This window comes from Pleurodeles waltl, chromosome 3_1 (assembly GCF_031143425.1).
Source record: "Pleurodeles waltl isolate 20211129_DDA chromosome 3_1, aPleWal1.hap1.20221129, whole genome shotgun sequence".
Classification (NCBI taxonomy): domain Eukaryota; kingdom Metazoa; phylum Chordata; class Amphibia; order Caudata; family Salamandridae; genus Pleurodeles; species Pleurodeles waltl.
Window position 1 is genome coordinate 563224385 of NC_090440.1, and position 19110 is coordinate 563243494.

Below are 19110 nucleotides of genomic sequence, written 5' to 3' on the forward strand. Positions count from 1 at the left end.
GCACAAGTGCGTTAAGTCTCAGTGCATGTGTGATGCCCCTCACCCATTAAAGAGAGTAAAAAAACTTGATGCAGCAGGGAAAATGGTAGCTGTTAGAGCCACCTCTCATTGGAGAATCGTCAACTCTGACGGCCAAGTATGACAAAGCACACTGGGATGAGATGAGTGATCTTATTAAGCACGTGCCTGATGAGGGAAGCATTAGGAGCACAGGGTAAAGTGATCTCTACTGCCACCATCAGATGCACCCTGGTCAATCCAGATACCTCTGCTATTTATCTTTAACTTTGCATTTCGGGCTTTAAGCCTGTGATTTAGCAGCATATGCTCAATCTGCCATTTGATGTGGAACGTGTTTTTAGGCCTCAGGTTGACCAACTGCTAGAAAAAAATAAAAAAGTCACTGACACAGCCAAGGCCATGGGTGCCCTCCAAATGTCCACCCCTGGAGGATCCTTCTGGAAGTACTGATACAGGGGGAGTTCCAAAAGCACCTCTCTTAAGGCTACCTCTTCCTAGTAGAGACAGCAGCAGCAGATTTACCAGCAGTACTCCCCACTGGCCTACAGCAAAGGTGCCTATAGTTACAATGACACCAGAGACAGGGGGGCAACGGTGGAACTGGCAAGGCGGTCTCTGTCACCAACCATTGACTCCCTCTCCCCATCCCTCCTCATCACACAACAGCTGTCGGTAAGAGACCCCAGCATTTCCTTCCATGCTGGCAGGGAATCACATCTGAGAAGTGGGTCTTAGCAGTGTTTCGCCACAACCACCGCCTAGAACTTCTCACACCTCCTCAACATTCAACCCCACAAACACAGCCTCAGCAGAGAGCCTCTCAACCTCCTGGAAGCTCCTTCAAAAAGGGGCTATAGAACCAGTCCCCCTCAATCAACAGGGCAAAGGAGTTTGCACTCTCTACTTTCTCATCCTAAAGAAGGTTGGCTCCCTCAGGCACATCCTAGACCTCAGGCCTCTCAACCGGCCAGTATATATGCCTCAACACTTCCACATGGTAATCTTACAGGATGTCATCCATCTGCTGCAGCAAGGCGACTTTGTGACAGTGTTAGATCTCAAGGACGCCTACTTCCTCATTCCAATCCATCCCACCCACCAACGGTACCTGTGGTTTGTGGTAAGTGGACATCATTATCAGTTCAAAGTGTTACCGCTTGGCGTCACCGCTGCCCCAAAGGTCTTCATCAAATGTGTGGCAGCCTTCACTGCACATCAAAAACCCATGTCTTTCTGGATGATTGGCTGATCAAGAGCACAAGCAAGCCCCAGTGCTTATCACACACTCACGCTCCACAGCCTCGATTCACCTTCAGTGCCACCAGTCCTATTGGTTACCCGTGCAGAAACAACCCTTTCTAGGGTCGATACTAACCTCTGTCACAGACAAGGCATATCTAAGTAAGCAAAGGGTCTCAGCTTTTCAACAGCTAGTGCTCTTTTTCAACCAAATTGTTACCATAACAGTCAGAACTGTTATGCACTTTCTCTGCATGATGGCCTCATGCGTTGCCAGAGAGCCCCATGCTCGGCTGCACATGCGTCCATTGCAACAGTGCCTCTCTGCCCAATGGTTAAGATTGGAGGGTCTATTGGAGGATCTAGTGTTGGTAAAGACCAACCATACATCATTGTCCGCAGCAGTAAAAATAGCAACAACCTGTTGCAGGGCAGGCCTTTTCTAGACCCTATGCCACAAGTAACCATTACTACTGATGCCACTCAAGCTGGCTGGGGAGCACATGTCACTCTCACTAAAGTACAGGGAGTGATGGCTCCACATCAAAAGGGGCATCATATCAACTATCTAGAGTTGGAAGCAAAAGCTTTCCTTTCCCTCATTTGTGGTAAAGTGGCGGTAGTCAGCATGACCACCATGTAATATCCACAAAAGCAAGGTAGCAAAGGTCTCCTTACTAGCTTAGAACATGTGCCACTGCAGACTTGCTCAGCAGGACACACCAACAAGTCTACAAGTGGTACCTCCACCCACAAGTCCTCCACAGCTATTACCACTGCTGGGGCCCCTTACAAATAGATATCTTTACCACCCCCAAAAATACAAAATGCTTAACCTCCACTTCTAGGTACCCACACCCACGGTCACTGGGAAATGAACCATGGATGTAATAATCAGAGATATTTGCTTATGCCTTTCCGTCTTTCCCAATCCATCCATTCATAAAGTGGAAAATGCAGCAAACATCTCAAACATTCATCCTCCTAGCCTCTCCTGGCCAGACAGCCTGGGACCTTCTCACCAGGAACCATGGCCAGACCAGGTGTCCAGAGCTCAAGCAACTCAATCAAGCAATCTGGCATCTGAGGTCCTTGAGTTTGGTTACCTACACCTCCCAAAAGAATGTATGAGCATCTTGTGCAAACCCCGTAGACCAAATACATGAGCTTATTAAACAGCTTAATGGAAGAGATTTGTCCACTACATTTCTAGGCACCCGGTATCCTTAAAACCTACTGTCTTTGATATCATATGCTATTTACTCCATCTGCACACGTAATGCTTAACTTATACTTGTATACTTTTTCAATTAGCTTCTAAAGCAGCTTACATGCAAAATAGAAAGCACTCCTCCCTTCGTTGCAAGCCCGAGGTTAATGCCTTTATGGGGGGTCCCAGAAGGGTCATACCACCCTTAGTTCCCCCCACTTCGGCATGTAGTGTCAATGTAATTCTTACCACACTCATTGGGCCCCATTTTGAGCCCCTCCAATCATGCCCTCTCCAGTACACCTCCTGGAAAGTGGCTTTTCTGCTGAATTCCAAGCACTCGCATTACAGGAACACTTCATTCAGGTGCAGAAGGACAGGGTTATAATGAGAACCAATGCTAAGTTCACACCCAAGGTGTTATGCCCTTTTCACCTTAACCAGGTAATAGAACTTCCAGCCTTCTTTCCCGAACCAGACTCAGTACAAGGAGAGCACTACACACTGTAGACATTAAGGGGGTGATTCTCACCCTGGCGGGCGGCGGAGGCCGCCCGCCAGAGTTCCCCCCTCCAAAATACCGCTCCGCGGTCAATAGACCGCTGAGGGTATTTTGGGTTTTGCACTGGGCTGGCGGGCGACACCCCAAAAGGCCGCCCGCCAGCCCAGTGCAAAACAGCCTTCCCACTAGGACGCCGGCTCAGAATTGAGCAGGCGGAGTGGGAAGGTGCGACGGGTGCAGTGGCACCCGTCGCGTATTTCAGTGTCTGCAAAGCAGACACTGAAATACAAAGTGGGGCCCTCTTACGGGGGCCCCTGCAGTGCCCATGCCATTCGCATTGGCACTGCAGGGGCCTCCAGGGGCCCCACGACACCCCATACCGCCATCCTGTTCCTGGCAGCAGAGCCGCCAGGAACAGGATGGCGGTATGGGGTGTCAGAATCCCCATGGCGGCGCAGCGAGCTGCGCCGCCATGGAGGATTCTACAGGGCAGCGGAAAACCGGCGGGAGACCGCCGGTTTTCCCTTTCTGACCGCGGCTGAACCGCTGCGGTCAGAATGCCCTGCGGGGCACCGCCAGCTTGTTGGCGGTGCTCCCGCCAACCCTGGGCCGCCGGGGTCAGAATGACCCCCTAAATGTGCTCTTGTGTATTATGCTAACAGAATTAAGGGGGTGATTACGACGCTGGCGGCCGGCGGTAAAGTGGTGTTCCGCCAGCAATTATGACCGTGGCGGAATTGCCACGGCCATACCGCCGGCCCCTCCAATTGACCGCCAGGATTCCGCCTGGCAGTCATAATCCCCAGGGCAGCGGTGCAAGCTATGAGTCCCCGACCACCAGCCTGTCCGTGGCGGTAAACACCGCCTTTGAAAGGCTGGCGGAACGGGGACTTGGGGTGCCCCTGGGGGCCCCTGCACTGCCCATGCACTTGGCATGGGCAGTGCAGGGGCCCCCAGACATAGCCCCGTCGCGCATTTCACTGCCCGAAATTGCACCTGCTGCACATCAGCATTGACGCCATCTCTATTACGAGCCGGCAGCAATGTTGATGTGACATTTCCGCTGGGCCAGCGGACGGTAACACTGTTACCGTCTGCTGGCCCAGCGGAAATGCCATAATAGGGAGCCAAGAATACCGCCGGCAATGGCGGTATTCTGGCTCCCGCGGCCTCGGCGGTCTTTTTTAAAGACCGCCGAGGTCGTAATGACCCCCTAAGTCTTTCCGTAGATCAGACCAACTCTTGGTGTCCTTCACAAAGCCTTAGAAGGGTCAACTTATATCCAAGGCAGGTATTGGTATATGGATAATTAAGTGTATTAAAACCTGTTATCACAATGCCAAAATAATCTTCCCTGTTACACTCAGGGCACAGGCAGCACGGAAAAAGGCTCGAACTATGGCCTTCCTAGGAAACATTCCCCTATCAGACATATGTAAAGCAGCCACTTGATCAACCCCACACACGTATACCAATACCACTGTGTGGATGTCTTCACCAGACAAGAGGTTATGGTTGGCCAAGTGGTCCACACGCTAGCCACGGCTTGTATGACAGTACTGCTTTACAGTAAAAGCACAGCATGTGAATGTACAGCAACACATGCTACGAACAGAAAATGTTACTTACCCTGTAAGCATCTGTTCATAGAATGTAGTGCTGTAGATTCACATGCGCTAACCCACCTCCTTCGGAGTGTGTGCCTCTGATTGCAGATCTCTTTTTTCTTATAAATGTAACTCCGTTCCTAATACACATGTACACCATACTCCGTCTACTCACCACTCCAATCTTCTCTCATCTGCTGGATGAAAAACAATCTAACATGGAGTCAGTGACAATGCGCATTGGCAGATAAAAGATAACCTTGTGACTCGAAAGACAACTTGCAAGTGTCTGAGCTCAGCACTATATGGCGGAGTATGCAAAGCATATGAATCTACAGCACCACATTGTACGAACAGATGCTTACAGGATAAGTAACATTTCTCCATGCGGATTATCACAGACACACTATGAGACCCTATCCTAGTAAGAAAAGTTTGGGTAGGATCTTCACGCAGTCCCTATAGCTCTGAACAGGGTGTCAGTCAGCTAACCTTTGGAGTCACTTTATGTAGCCTTGGTTGAAGGGAGCAGGTCCAGTCTACCTTCTCAGACAGCAGGGCAGGCCTCAGGCAGCAGGGCAGTACTGCTTCTGTAGGATCCACAGGCCCAAAAGTGTACTAAAGAGTCTCCAGGTCAAATATTTATACCTGATGCAAGCTTTAAAGTGGGAGACATTTCTACTGTTTTTCACCCACAGTTTGTACTGGAATTTACTTACTCCCTGCCCTGGTCCCATGATGTCTAGGGTGACAAAAGATTATTGTGAAGTCCTTTGTGAAGGCACTGAGGCAGTCCCTTTGAAATGTAGGTGTGGTAGGTGACAGCTCCGCCCTTCCCATCCTGACAAGATGGTCCATCTTGATAACACAAGTTCCTCATTGTATCACTGTCTGGGAGGAATACACAGCGGCCAACTACATCTATTCATGTGACCCAGGATACAGGCTGCAGGCACCAAACGGTTTGGGCAAGAAAATGTCAACTTTCTAAAAGTGGCATTTTCAGAATTGTGATTTAGAACTCGACTTACCATTAAAAATGATTTATTTAGAGACCATACATGATATTTCTACGTGTTCCCATGCAAAAGTTGTCACTTATTAAATACAATAAGGCAACTTTCATGTTATCCTATGATAGAGGTAGGCCTTTCAGTAGTGAACTACCAGGACATGTAAAGCTTAAAAGTGCGTGTTCAGCGTTTTAAGTTCAATGCACCTTGCTCTATAGGCTGTTTAGGACCTATCGTAGGGGTGACTTTTTTGCATTAAAAAAAAAAAGGTTTAGGACTGGCAAAAGGTTTATTTACCAGGTTGAAATGGCACTTTAAAATGCACACAGGATGCAATGGCAAGCCTGAGACATGTTTAAAGAGGCTGCTTAAGTAAGTGGCACAATGAGTGTTGCAGGCCCACTGGTAGCATTTAATTTACCGGCCCTGGGTATACATAGTACCACTTTACTAAGGATTTATAATAAATTAAATGTGTCAATTGGGTATAAGCCAATCTTACTATGTTTAAAGAAGAGAGCAGAAGCACTGTTTAGCCGTAGTAAAATGCACAGAGTCCTAAAAGCCAACAAAACAGGTTCAGAAAACATGAGGGAAGAAGGCAAAAAAACAATTGGGGGTGATCCTGCAGACAGGAGCAAGTGCAACACGAGCATATTTACTAAAGTATCACCCAACACAGGGCAGCAAGCAAAGTCTACTAAGATATGGCACACTTCTGCTCCCTCATAATGCTCGCGTAGTGGCCCTACCTAGCACCAATTCAGGCAACATTGCACCATGGTACAAGGATGCCTATGTTACAGGCAGGATTGTTATTGTGCCGGAAGGGATTCCTTTCTACACAAAACAAACCTTAGAGGCATATTCCTCTTTCTATGTCTGATTCACACATTTCTGCGTTACGCACAGGTTTTTGCACAATCCCAGGTTTACTGCCTGTAGTAAATATGGGATTATGTTAGATGCTATGGGTGGATGCACAGGAATGCCCATGCTCCCCTTACAGTAGTTGAGCCTCTTCTCACAGGGGTTGGGACCAAATTGCTCCTTGCCTTGCTATGTACAACATAGATGTTGTGTTGTCCGTTCTGACTAGGATTGGTGCACCAAGACATATTATGCAGAGTTCCAGCACACGGATGTGAAGCATCCTCTCTGCATCTACCAGTTGCCTCTGGTTGAGAGTTCTTACTGGTGATCTCCCCATCCATCCATGGAAACATCTGTTGTGAGTATCATCCTTTCTGTTGTAGGCAGAAAAGAAAGTCCTGCATATAGATTTGCTGGGAGCTTCCTCCACTGCATTGTCTTCGTCAGTCATCGTGTGACACAAACCGTAGAAAGCATCCAGACGGGACAGGGCTACACTCAGGGGACTCCATCTCCCGATCTGTTTCACACCATGAGGCACCAATATTGCTGCACGCGCCTCCCGCCTAACACGTCATCTTTCCCGCTGCACGGGATACTGAAGGCATCCAGATGGGATTGGGCTACACTTAGGGGACTCAATCCACCAATCCTCAACGCAAAGGAAGGCACTGACATTGCTGCACCCACCTCCCGTTGAGCGCTTATTAGTGTCTCATTTTTCCCGCTGCGTGGGATGCACCTAGGCCGTGGCTGGAGAAAACCCAGGCCAAGGGCAAGCCAATCTGCTCCAGTCAGAGCCTGGAGGAAGCTGGGCTGGGCCACCCCTCTAATTTCGTGCCTGTACTTATATCAGGCATTTGTCTATCCTGTTTTCATTTTGTAGCCTGCGCTACTATGGGGAAGAGAAAGACTGTAGAGACAGAAATGGCCATCTTACTGCAAAGAAAGGCCTCAGTTCAGCGTGAGCAAACTGTGTTATGGATAGAATTTATTGGCCTTCTACTTGAAGTCGAAGAGCTATTCAATCCACCAAACAACTCTGCCCTGATTGCCCCGCTTAAGCCCCAGTCCGCTTGGTAAGAGATAAAAGTCCAAAGAAGAGGGTGGCAGATATGCTCAGCATGTTTGGAGATCATAGTGACAGGTGTTTTGAACTTCATCTGTGAACCTCTTCAATCATTCAATCAAAATATGTTATCAGAAGAGGATGCAAAATGGAGAGTCCCTCCCTTAGATTTGCCTACTGTAAAATGGTCCCCCGGGGCTGCTTAGTTACCTGTGCTAACTCTAAACTTTGATCTGAGAGCGGCAAACGGTAGAACTAAATCTGACACTGAAAGCAAATGCACTTTCAATAAGCATGGTTACACTAGTCACATTGATTATTTTATAGTTAGTTTGAAGTGCCGGTTTCTTGTGTAGGACCTGGTGGTCATTGATATGGCAGACAGTGATCAGAATGTCCTTAGTCTGTTGTTACGGAGAAACTTTGCTAATGGTCCACCAATCAAGGGATTTGTACAAGTTGGGGATATAGAACTCTCCAATAAAGGAAAAATCATTTGATGGGAATGGGTTGAAAAACACCCTGAGGCCCTGGAGACAGTGGCCACTATGGCCAAGGAGCTGGTAGTAGTTTTGGATAACCTGGGTCCGGAAGATAGAGGTTGTTTCCTGACAAAGACTCATGAAATGTTGCCACAATATGAGGCAACAATTGATGAGATTACCCTACCCCCCCCCCCCCCCCCACAACACCCTGCCCCCTCCCCCAGCTCGGAAATTGTTCCTTCAATTCAGGTATCAGCGTCTCCCTATTAGACTCTATTGTGTCAAATGGGTCAATGTGGAAAGCAACACTGATAAGTCCGCTGTGTAGAGGTCCGTCAGAAACCATATGACACTTTTTATTTTTCTGTCCAGGATATGGCCCACAGAGGAGGACATGGTGATCACCACTGTGTAGGACCCTGGGCAGGACCCTGCACCCTGGATGCACTTGGAATTTTAAGAACTGACAGTTCCAGCCTGGTGGTATTCACGGTTCAAGGTACCTTTTGGCTGCCTGGATCTGGCAATCTAAATGCATCCGAGCATATGACATGGACCTGATGTGACAGTCATTGGGAGGGATTTGGTGAACCACCATTATGCAGTCTCAGTGATTTAATACATTTTAGGATATGGCCTGTATTTCATTGGTTAGTTTTCTGCAAAAGATCTCGGAGCAATAACTTGTTCTCCCATTTTTAATGAACTTGCACTTTTCCCATTTAGTGGGGGGCTCACGCCCAAGTTGCAACTTACCACTCAATGCCTTGTGGCACAGTGTGTATCATGCTGGGTTCAAAGCTTAGGAATCAGAGATTGGAATCAGAGATGTATGAACCATCTGACTTTACGCCTTAAATGTAAACGCTTTTGTGCATTTGTGAAGGATTTGTTAGCACTGATAATGGGAAGATATGGAAGAGTCTTGTCTTGCTGCTAGATTCAGATCCAATGGACTGTTTATTAAGTTGATTCTAGGAATTTTATGTGATTTTATTTGTTTTAAACAAGGAAAGCACTGGCACTTTATTGAGGACTGTGTCCACATGGAACAGTGGCTTAAAGAGCTGTTTGCCCCAGAGATTAGCATTAAATTCATATGTTCTAAAAGACACTGTTATAATCGAGCCAAAGTAGCTCATCACTTTTCTTTGTAATCTTTTATATGGTGAAGTTGCTATGTGGTATGTGGGCTAAGAATAGGTATTGATCATGCATGGCTTTGCTCATTTTTAAATGTGTAGCATAGCAATGTTTTATGTGTATTTGTACTTTTATGAGCCTGGTTGGTTGAATAAAGTACGATTGACTGACACAGACTGTATCTTTCCATGAGCCTTTAACATGCTTCCATTGCAGTTCCAGTTCTTGCTGGTCAGGTTTCATCCAGAGCCTGCAAAACTGACCAAAGCCTGCATATGATCCCTACAGGCCTAACAGGGACTTGTGCTGCCTCACTATGACTGATTGTTTTGAAAAATTAATTTGTCACTTTTTGCAACTGTCTCACACTTTCTGCTGATAGAAAAGCCTTTCTCATCTGCACATCAAGTAATAGACCGAAGGAAGTAGATTTTTGTATGGTGATCTAAGGATGATTTCTCTCAGTTCAACGTAAGACCCAACCTCCAGAAGAGACTGATGCAGGCCACATTAGAAACGTTTGCCGCTCCCTTCGATGGTGCTTTCACAAGCTTGTCATCTAGGTATGGGAATACTTGGTGACCTTCTCATTTGAGAAAGGCAGCTACTGTAGTGAGACATTTGGTACATTTTAGAGGCGCTGATTTCAGTCTTAAAGGCAGCGCCTTCCACTGGTGGTGATGTCCTGCTACCAATAATCAGAGATATTTTGTGTATTTTTAGTGAATGGGCATGTGGAAATATACGTCCCAAAGGTCCAAGAAGGTCATAAAATCTCCTTCTTGCATCATCAGGAGGACTTCTTGTAGAGTAATCATCCGAAAATACTGTTTTAAAAAAATGTTCTGCTATCTGAGATCCAGGATTGGCCTCTGCTGACCTGTTTACTTTCTAATTAGGAAGAACCTGGAATAAAACAAATGGTTTCTTTGTGAATCTATAGACCCCTTGAGAAGGAGCAACAGAATTTCCCATTGAAACTCCCTCAATTGGAGATGATGCTCCTTCTTGGGTGGGCATAGAGGGGTCTCTGAATGAGTTTCAATGTCTGACCTGAAAGAACAATTAGCCTCACCCATGTGTCCAATATTATAGACTCCGAAGCTGGACCAAAAAGAGAAATATCCCCCCAAATTCTGAGTAAAGACGGAAGAGGGGGCAAGGGTGGAGTGTCAGGTTCTCTTTTGATTGTCATTGGTGCGTGATTGCAAGGAACTTCTCTTCCACCCTGAATCTCAGTTGTAGTAGTATCCTTGATTGTATCCAGATTGTCTTCTGGGATAGTATGTGTGTCCCTGACTTTCAAATTGATGGAATTCTCTTCCGGTATTTTGTGATCTTCGAGAGCCACAAAAGTGAGACAATTCAGATCTGCAGCACTGTAAAAAACCTAAAGCCTTGACAGTATCTATATCTATCTTAAGACTATGAAGAGCCTTGTACACATGGTTAACAAAAAGAGTAAGGCCATCAAAATGCACATTCAGAATCGTAGATTGAACCTCAGGACGAGAGGCTGTGGATTTTAGCCAGCCTTGTCTTCTTATTATAGTTTCTCCATCAAGTTGGCGAAAACCTGTGTTCGAGGCATACATTGCTACATCAACAATGAATGAGAAAGTAAGTTCTCCTTCCTTAAGGATAGCTTATGCTGTCTCCTTATCTTCCGGGATGAGTTCAAGTAACTCTGTGATATCATGTAACATCTGGTGATCAAAGGTGTCGTAGTATTTTCAGAGCATTGGCTGCCTTAATAAAAGTTGCTGGCATAGACTAAATCCTTCTGCCTGTCCTTGTCTGGTGGACCAGAAGAATGTGTGATTTTCTCCTTGGTTCTTCTCTGAGCCGCTGAGGAGATGACTGAATCAGGTTTAGTATGCCCAGCGAGGCAAGCTGGAGCCAAACTCTCTATACTTTTTCTCTAGACAAGGTATCACCACTGGAACTGTAGCCACTGTTTTCATTAGCTACATGCCTCCTGACCAGACAAAATCCAAAGTAGGTATCCGTTTTATAGAATGCCATGGCTGCTCTTTCAAGTATTAAAGGAAACAGTGCTGATCCACAGACTTCATTGGTACATTGACTGTCTTGGCAGCTCTTTCCATTAATGAATGAAAACTAGAGATATTAATTGGATCCTAAGGATTAGGCCCATCATTAATTCCCCTTGAAACAATGATATTCCATCCATTATCCTCTTGTCCTACATCTTGTAGAAGTTCACCCTCCTTCTCATCTGTATCAGACTATATAGACCTTGTAATAGAATCATCATAATCCATGCCTTCAAGAGTTGGTGGTCTATGAACAGGCCTGGAGGATGGTTCCTTTGGTGGTGGAGGCAGTAGAGATGGTTGTTGAGGAAACAAAGTTTGTCAAGACGTAGGTTGAGGGGGGTGGCAGACTGGGTGCAGCAGGTAACATAAATTGAGGATTATTAATCAGATATTATGGTAATAGCATTGGAAAGTTTCCATCATATGCTGCAACATAAATAAACAGGCCATAGGCATTTAGACAATTTCAAGCTCTATGTACTGTTGTATGCAAGAGTGAGAAGCTTGAGGAATATAATCCCGCTGGTGTCAGGTTCCTCAGCAGATGGACTTCTATTTGCAGCCTTGGAGTGTTGTGAAAATCCACAATTCCAGGTTTTCACTGTCCTTGTTTGCCAAAAGTAGTGGCAACCCCTTCTGGTAGCCAGGACGCCTCCGACAATGGAATGGTGAAGCACATAGTGTTCTCTAGAAGGAGCCCCCAAGAGGAAAAACCCCAAGGGAAAAAACCTCTAATGGTGACCGGAGACTCCCTGGAGGCTGATAAGACTGGTACTGATGATAGAAGACCAGGACTGCAGCTAGATTTAAAAAGCGCATATAAGGCTAGTGGAAATGCAAGAACCAGGAGAAAAGAAAAGTTTAAAAGGGAAGCAACAGGAGCAAGAATCACTCAAAGGAGTAAGGAAACACCAGCAGGAGTGATGATACACCAGCAGGAGTGAGGAGACACCAGTAGGAGCAAGGATACATCAGCAGAAGCGAAGACACACCAGCTGGAGCAAAGAGTGTTTCAACGCAAAGGGGAAAGACAGTTCTGCTCCTTATATACCCCAAAACAGAAGGTGACGGAGGAAGAAGAAAATAAGTTACTTACCTGTAACTGTAGTTCTCCATTATTGGAATCTTTCATAGATTCACATGCTTGAATCATTCCCCGTCGTCGAGATGGGAGTCCCTGGTATAATTTACACAAGTAATGTCAAGACATATTAACAAAGAAAAAAGGCCCTAGGCCTCTTCAATTTAACAGTCTATCTGAGTCATTTTGTGAAAAGGACCAAACTTGAGCATCCACCAATCAGACGACAGCACCCTCCAGAATCCTCCTGAGAGAAGCTTCAGCACCTCAGATTTTCCAAGCACAAATGCGTACAATATAGTAAAAAGAGAGAGAGAAAGAGGTGAAGTGAGCTTCTCTGGGGAGGCGGGTGGATCGCATGTGAATCTATGAAAGATTCCAATACTGGAGAACTACAGTTACAGGTAAGTAACTTATTTTCTTACTCCAGTATTGGAACTTTCATGGATTCACATGCTTGAATCAGAATAGAGAGCAGTAGCTATGCACATTGTAATATGATAATATATTTGATGGAAAACACTTTGATACACAAAACCTCATTATATCCCTGCATATAAATATATATATATGCAACTATAAAGGTATACACCTATATTTATAACTATATCTATACTATATATATATATATATATATATATATATACTTATACACATACATAAAGAAATGCCAAGAGACAGAGCAAAAATTATTCTAAGACACTTATGTAACATGAATACCATCATCAAAAATGACCACTTATGTGTTTGTTAGAATGTTCTTTTACCTTTGTATACCTTCCTCTTTTTTTTTTTGTGCAAATATACGAAATATAAACAATGTGCATACCTGTTCTAGGATGGAGGGATGTAGAAGAGATGGCTCACCTTCACCTGAAGAGATTCCTGAGAACCACCTGGCCCACTGCTACCTCTCCCTGAGATAGATTCCAAGCAGTAGTGTTTCGTGAATGTATGACAGCTCTTCCATGTTGCTGCCCTACAAATGTCTTGTAGTGAAACTCCGGCGAACAGTGCCGCTGACGATGAGACTGCTCTCGTAGAGTGAGCATGCACAGGTGATTGCAGAGGTTTGCCCGCTGCTTGATGGCAGAAGCGATTGGCTGAGGCGATCCACCTGGAAATACTCTGCTTGGAGAGTGGATGACCTTTCCTAGGAGCACTGTATGCTACGAATAGCTGATTAGAGCGTTGAAAAGATTTAGTCCTATCCAAATAAAATTGAACACATCTTTTAACTTCTAAGGAGTGTAATGCCCTCTCAGCCGGAGTAGATGGATGAGGAAAAAAAGATTTGAAGACTAAAGGTTTGTTGATGTGAAAGTCTGAAGGAACCTTTGGAATAAAATGCGGGGTAGTGCGAATTAGCAGTCTGTTGTGTTTAAGCTGTAGGAATGGCTCTTGGATGGAAAGAGCTTGCACCTCGCTGACTCGCCTAGCTGATGTGAGAGCTACCAATAAGGCAACCTTCCATGACAGGAACTTGAGAGAAGCACGATGGATCGGCTCAAACGGATGCTTCATCAGTTGTGCTAAGACAATATTCAGATTCCACGAAGGAGGTGGTGGTCTGAAAGGAGGGAAAACTTTGAAAAGCCCCTTCAAGAATCTCTTAATCAGCCGAGAAGAGTAGCGTGAGGGTGTATCATCTGAACGTCTGTATGCAGCTATAGCTGCTAGGTGAACTTTAATGGGCGAGTGTGCTAGGCCAGATTGAGCTAGCTGCAACAGATACGGTAATATTTCCTCTGGTGGTGAGACTAATGGGTCAATCTGTGGTTGATGACACCAGACACAGAATCTTTTCCAGTTACAATAATACGTTTTGTTAGTGCTATCCGCTCTGGCTTTTGACAAAATATCCATACAGTCCTGCGGGATATTCAAATGCGCAAACTCTCTGTGGTGAGGAGCCAGGCTGATAAACGCATTGACTTCGGATCGGGGTGCCAAACCTGGCCCTTGTACATTGTTAGCATTTGAGGTAACGGCTCCAGCGGAATGTGAGGCTTGATTGATAGAAGGAAAAGTTCTGCAAACCAATTTTGACGCGGCCAGTATGGAGCTATCAGTATCAGAGTGCACGGCTCAGTTTTCATCTTCGTGAGGACCCGTGGGATCAGCGGAATGGGAGGAAAGGCGTAAGCAAAGATGTCTGACCAGACTATCGAAAACGCATTCCCCCAAGATTCCTTCTGGTGATGCCAACTTGCGAAGAACCGGCATTTGGCATTGTTTTTGTTCACAAACAGGTCTACCGTTGGTGTTCCCCACAGGGAAAAAATATGGTTCACTACTTTCTGGTCTAGCTCCCACTCGTGGCAGTCCGATTTCTGCCTGCTGAGTGCATCTGCTGTCTTGTTGTTTATTCCAGGTAAGTGTACCGCTGACAGTGTGATGCCTTGCTGCGAGGCCCAGTTCCAGATTGCTTGGGCTTCTCTGGAGAGAGTGAGAGATCTTGTGCCTCCTTGTTTGTTGAGGTAATGCATCGTAGTGGTGTTGTCCATCTTATTACCACTTGCGATCCTGAGATCTTGGGAAGAAACGCCTGTAAGGCCAGGTGCACTGCTCTGAGCTCCAGCCAATTGATCTGCATTGATGCCAGATGCAGTGGCCATTTACCACTTATTTGCAGATCCTGTAACACAGCTTCCCAGCCTTCCAGTGATGCATTCGTCGTTATGGTCCACGGGGCTGGCTGCTGTAGAAACGAAAGGCTGATTGATAGATGATGCCTTTGAGACCACCATCTCAGAGCTCTGAGCATTATCGGAGTTATTTGTATCTGATCCTCGAAAGTGCCTGATACTTGGAGCCATTCACGATTTAGTTGCTCCTGTAAGGGGCGCATCTTTAGACGACATAGAGGAACCAGAGGTATGCATGAAGACATCATGCCCAACAGAGACTTGAACAGACGGACAGTAACCTTTCTTCTTTTCTGTGCCATGGCGGATTCTGTGTCCAGTCTTGCTCCTAGAAAGGTAATATTGCGTGCTGGTAGAGGCTTGGATTTCTCCCAGTTGATGGTGAATCCGAGGTTGGTTAGTAAGGAAACACACTTTTTTGTTGACTTGTGCGTTCTTGCGTAGGTCTTTGCCTTTATCAACCAATCGTCTAAGTATGGAAAAACTTGGTGCTTTCTCCTTCTGAGAAAGGCTGCAACTGGTGCTAGACACTTGGTAAATATTCTGGGGGCTGATTTCAGTCCGAAAGGAAGGACACGGTATTGAAAATGGCTGCTGGCTATGGTGAATCTCAAGTATTTTCTGTGGGCAGGGTGAATGGGTATGTGGAAGCATGCCTCTTTCAGGTCTAGTGAAGACATGAAATCTCCCTGATTGAGACGCAGGAGGACGTCTTGCAGGCTGATCATACGGAACAATTGCTTTTTTAAGTAGAAATTTAGGGCCAGATGTAGCAAACACTTTGCGACTCGCAAACGGCGAAAATTGCCGTTTGCGAGACGCAAATGCGTGTTTGCTATGTAGAAATGCATTTTGCGAGTCGGAACCGACTCGCAAAATGCATTTCCGAGTCGCAAATAGGAAGGGGTGTTTCCTTCCTATTTGCGAGTCGCAGTGGTATGCAATTCCATTTGCGACCGCGTAAGTCGCAGTTACCATCCACTTGAAGTGGATGGTAACCTACTCGCAAACGGGAAGGGGTCCCCATGGGACCCCTTCCCCTTTGTGACTGGACCCAAAATTATTTTTTCAGAGCAGGCAGTGGTCCAAGGGACCACTACATGCCCTGAAAAAATCCGAAACTAAAGGTTTCGTTTTTTTTTTCTAAGTGCAGCTCGTTTTCCTTTAAGGAAAACGGGCTACACTTGGAAAAAAAAAAACTGCTTTATTTAAAAGCAGTCACGGACATGGAGGTCTGCTGTTCCCAGCAGGCCTCCATCCCCGTGAGTGCCCAGAGTCGCTATGGGGGCGCAAATTGCGACCCACCTAATTAATATTAATGAGGTGGGTCTTTGCGACCCCATAGCGACTCGCAGAAGGTGTCTGAGACACCTTTCTGCATAGCAAATTGCGACTTGCAATTTGCGAGTCGCACGGACTCGCAAATTGCAAGTCGCAATTTGCTACTTTCCTACATCTGGTCCTTAGTTCCCTTAAATCAAGGATCGGCCTCCAATCCTTCCACTTTTTCCGAATGAGGAAGAACCTGGAATAAAATCCTGTTCCTCGTTGGGCCCGAGGCACCTTCTCTATAGCTCCTTTGAGAAGCATTTTGTCGATCTCCTTTTTGAGTTGTTGAGGGTATCTTGAAGGAGTCCTGCGGGGGTGTTGGAGGGAGGTATCTGGATAAATTCTAAAGTATGGCCCCGTTTCACTAATTGTAGGACCCACTTGTCTGAAGTAATGGTTTGCCATTGTTTGAGGAATAGAGATATCCTCCCGCCCAGAATGAAAGGAGGAGGACTGGACGTAGCCGGAGCCTCAAAAGCATCAGGTTCTACGAGCCGAATCTTTGGCCGGGCGGGTTGAGCGTCCACGGCCGCCAGGTCTACCATAGGCCGGTTGCGGCGGCTGCCTTTGTGAGTAGTATGGACAATATTGCTGGGAAGAGGAAGGATAGGCGGAATACCTGTGTTGTTGATATCCTCCTCTGTATGAGGGTTGGCCACCCCCTCTAGGTCGAAAGGAAGATTTTCGATATTGCAGGGTCCCTAGTGACCTTGCCGTATCCGTATCCGATTTGATGGATTGTAGGGCGTCATCAATATGTTTCCCAAATAACGCCTGGCCATCAAAAGGTAAGTCCAAGATTTTATTTTGCACTTCTGGACGAAAAGAGGTGGCTTTAAGCCAGCCTTGCCTTCTTAGCACCGCTGCACTGGCGAGTTGTCGAAAAGCAGTGGTTGCTATATCCATTGCACAGTCTATAAGCTCCGCAGACATGTGTTGACCCTCCTGTATCGTTTTATTTGCCTCTGATCTCGCATCTTCCGGCAGTTGGCTAATATAAGGTACAATGTCCACCCAAAGCTGTCTGTCGAACCTAGCCAGAATTGCCAAGGAGTTGGCAGTTCTAACTACTAGGCTAGCCATAGAAGAAAACCTTTTACCTATGTTATCTAGCCATCTACCCTCTTTGTCTGGGGGTGCGGAAATCGGGGCAGGATTCTTAGATCTTCTTTGTGCTGCCTGAGCTACCACTGAATCCGGAGGAGGGTGTCCGTTAAGCATGTTGGTGCATCATCAGGTGCTTTGTATTTCTTATCCAGACGAGGCAGTACTGCCGTAACTGTATCCAGATTATTCATGACCTTAAGGCCCTCTTCCCACACGTAGTTTACCATCGGGATAGAGTGCACGGATTTCTGAAAAGGCCCCTTAAAGTCGTAAAGAAAACAGTCTGTTTGCTTGGTAGGCATTGGTAAAGCAAAACGTTTGGCTGCTCTCTCTAGAAGATTGTGAAACCCTCCAATGTCTTCTGGTGGGGATTCCACCTTCGATTGAGAAGGAGAAGGAGGAGCAGGGATGACGTACTCGTCCCACTCTGAGTGAGTGTCCAGGAGCTCCCCTTCTTCCTGATCCCCTTCTGAGATGTCGGTGTCATGAGGAAGTGTCATATCCGGAGTGGCCACATTTGTGAGATGTAAGGACGTTGGCCTCTGGTGTGGGGTGGAAACGCCAGAGACGGGCGATGGGGGAGGTTGTTCTCCTTGAGGGGGAAACCTCCTGTTGTAATCAACCAACATCGCTCTGAGGTCATTTAATAGAGAGGAAGGAATAAACGCTCCCTGTTGGTATTGCTGCTGTTTTGAATAAAGTTAGGGGTCATAGGCCTCTTCATAGTCCTCCTCTTCCTGGTACTTTACGTTCAGTTGGGATGGACTGTGTGCTGTTCCAAAAGGCCCCTCATCATCTGAGTCTTCGTCTCCCTCCAAAAGATGTACTGGAACAAGGGAGGACACCTTACTAGGTGATGTATGAGTTGGCGTAAGCTTTTCCACACTTTTTAGATGCTTTTCTCTCGTCGACGATGTCGTTGACGATGTCGTCGAGGACGTATAAATAGACTTCATCCTGGACGGTGTCGTAGACGCTGGACGCACAGCGATTTTAATAGAAGAAAGTCTCGCCGACGAGTCTACCGTCGACGAAGTCGTCGACGACGGTAGGGCTGACACTGACATCAGCGCCGTCGACGATGACGATGTATAGACGGTCGTCGACGCTGATGTTGTCGCTGTAGTTCTTGTCGACGGTGGGGTACCTGTCCTCGTCGATGATGTCGCCCGCGGAGCCGTTGACGGTGGAAACCCAGAAGTAGATGTCGTCGCCAGAAAAGCACTCACCGACGGTACCGTCGACGATGAATCCGTCGACGATGCTTTTTTTCCAGTTACAGAGGATGGCTTCTTAAAAGGCACAGATGGTGGTACAGAGGAAGACTTCCTGTGCCTCTCTGAACTGGAAGAATGGCCTTTCCCCTCTTTCCTGGAAACTTTCTTTGGGGAAGAAGCTGGGCTGCGGCCCTTATAAGACCCTGAAGTAGTCTATTTGAGGGCTTTTCTTGAGAGTTGTGAGGGAGATCTGGATCCTGATCTCGCCCTTTTTGATGATATCTTGGATGTGGATGATTCATCACTCTCAGAATCAGAAACTGGGTCTTTCCTATGTTTTAGTTTCTGCAGCCATATCAATAATCTGCCTTCCCTGTCTTTTAAAGTTTTAGAAGAAAAAGTAAGACAAATCGTACAGTCTTTAGCTGAATGATCTGGGTACAGGCAGTAAATGCAGTCTTGGTGAGGGTCTTCAGAATGAAGCCTTTTCTTTCCACAAGTCTTGC

At 46.4% G+C, this 19110-nt stretch overlaps 1 protein-coding gene across 1 annotated transcript in view; it reads right to left on the reverse strand.

The window, feature by feature from the left end:
- The window catches only part of RASGRF1 (Ras protein specific guanine nucleotide releasing factor 1), a 944233-nt gene that overhangs the window by 181941 nt on the left and 743182 nt on the right, over window positions 1-19110 (reverse strand). The window lies entirely within an intron of this gene.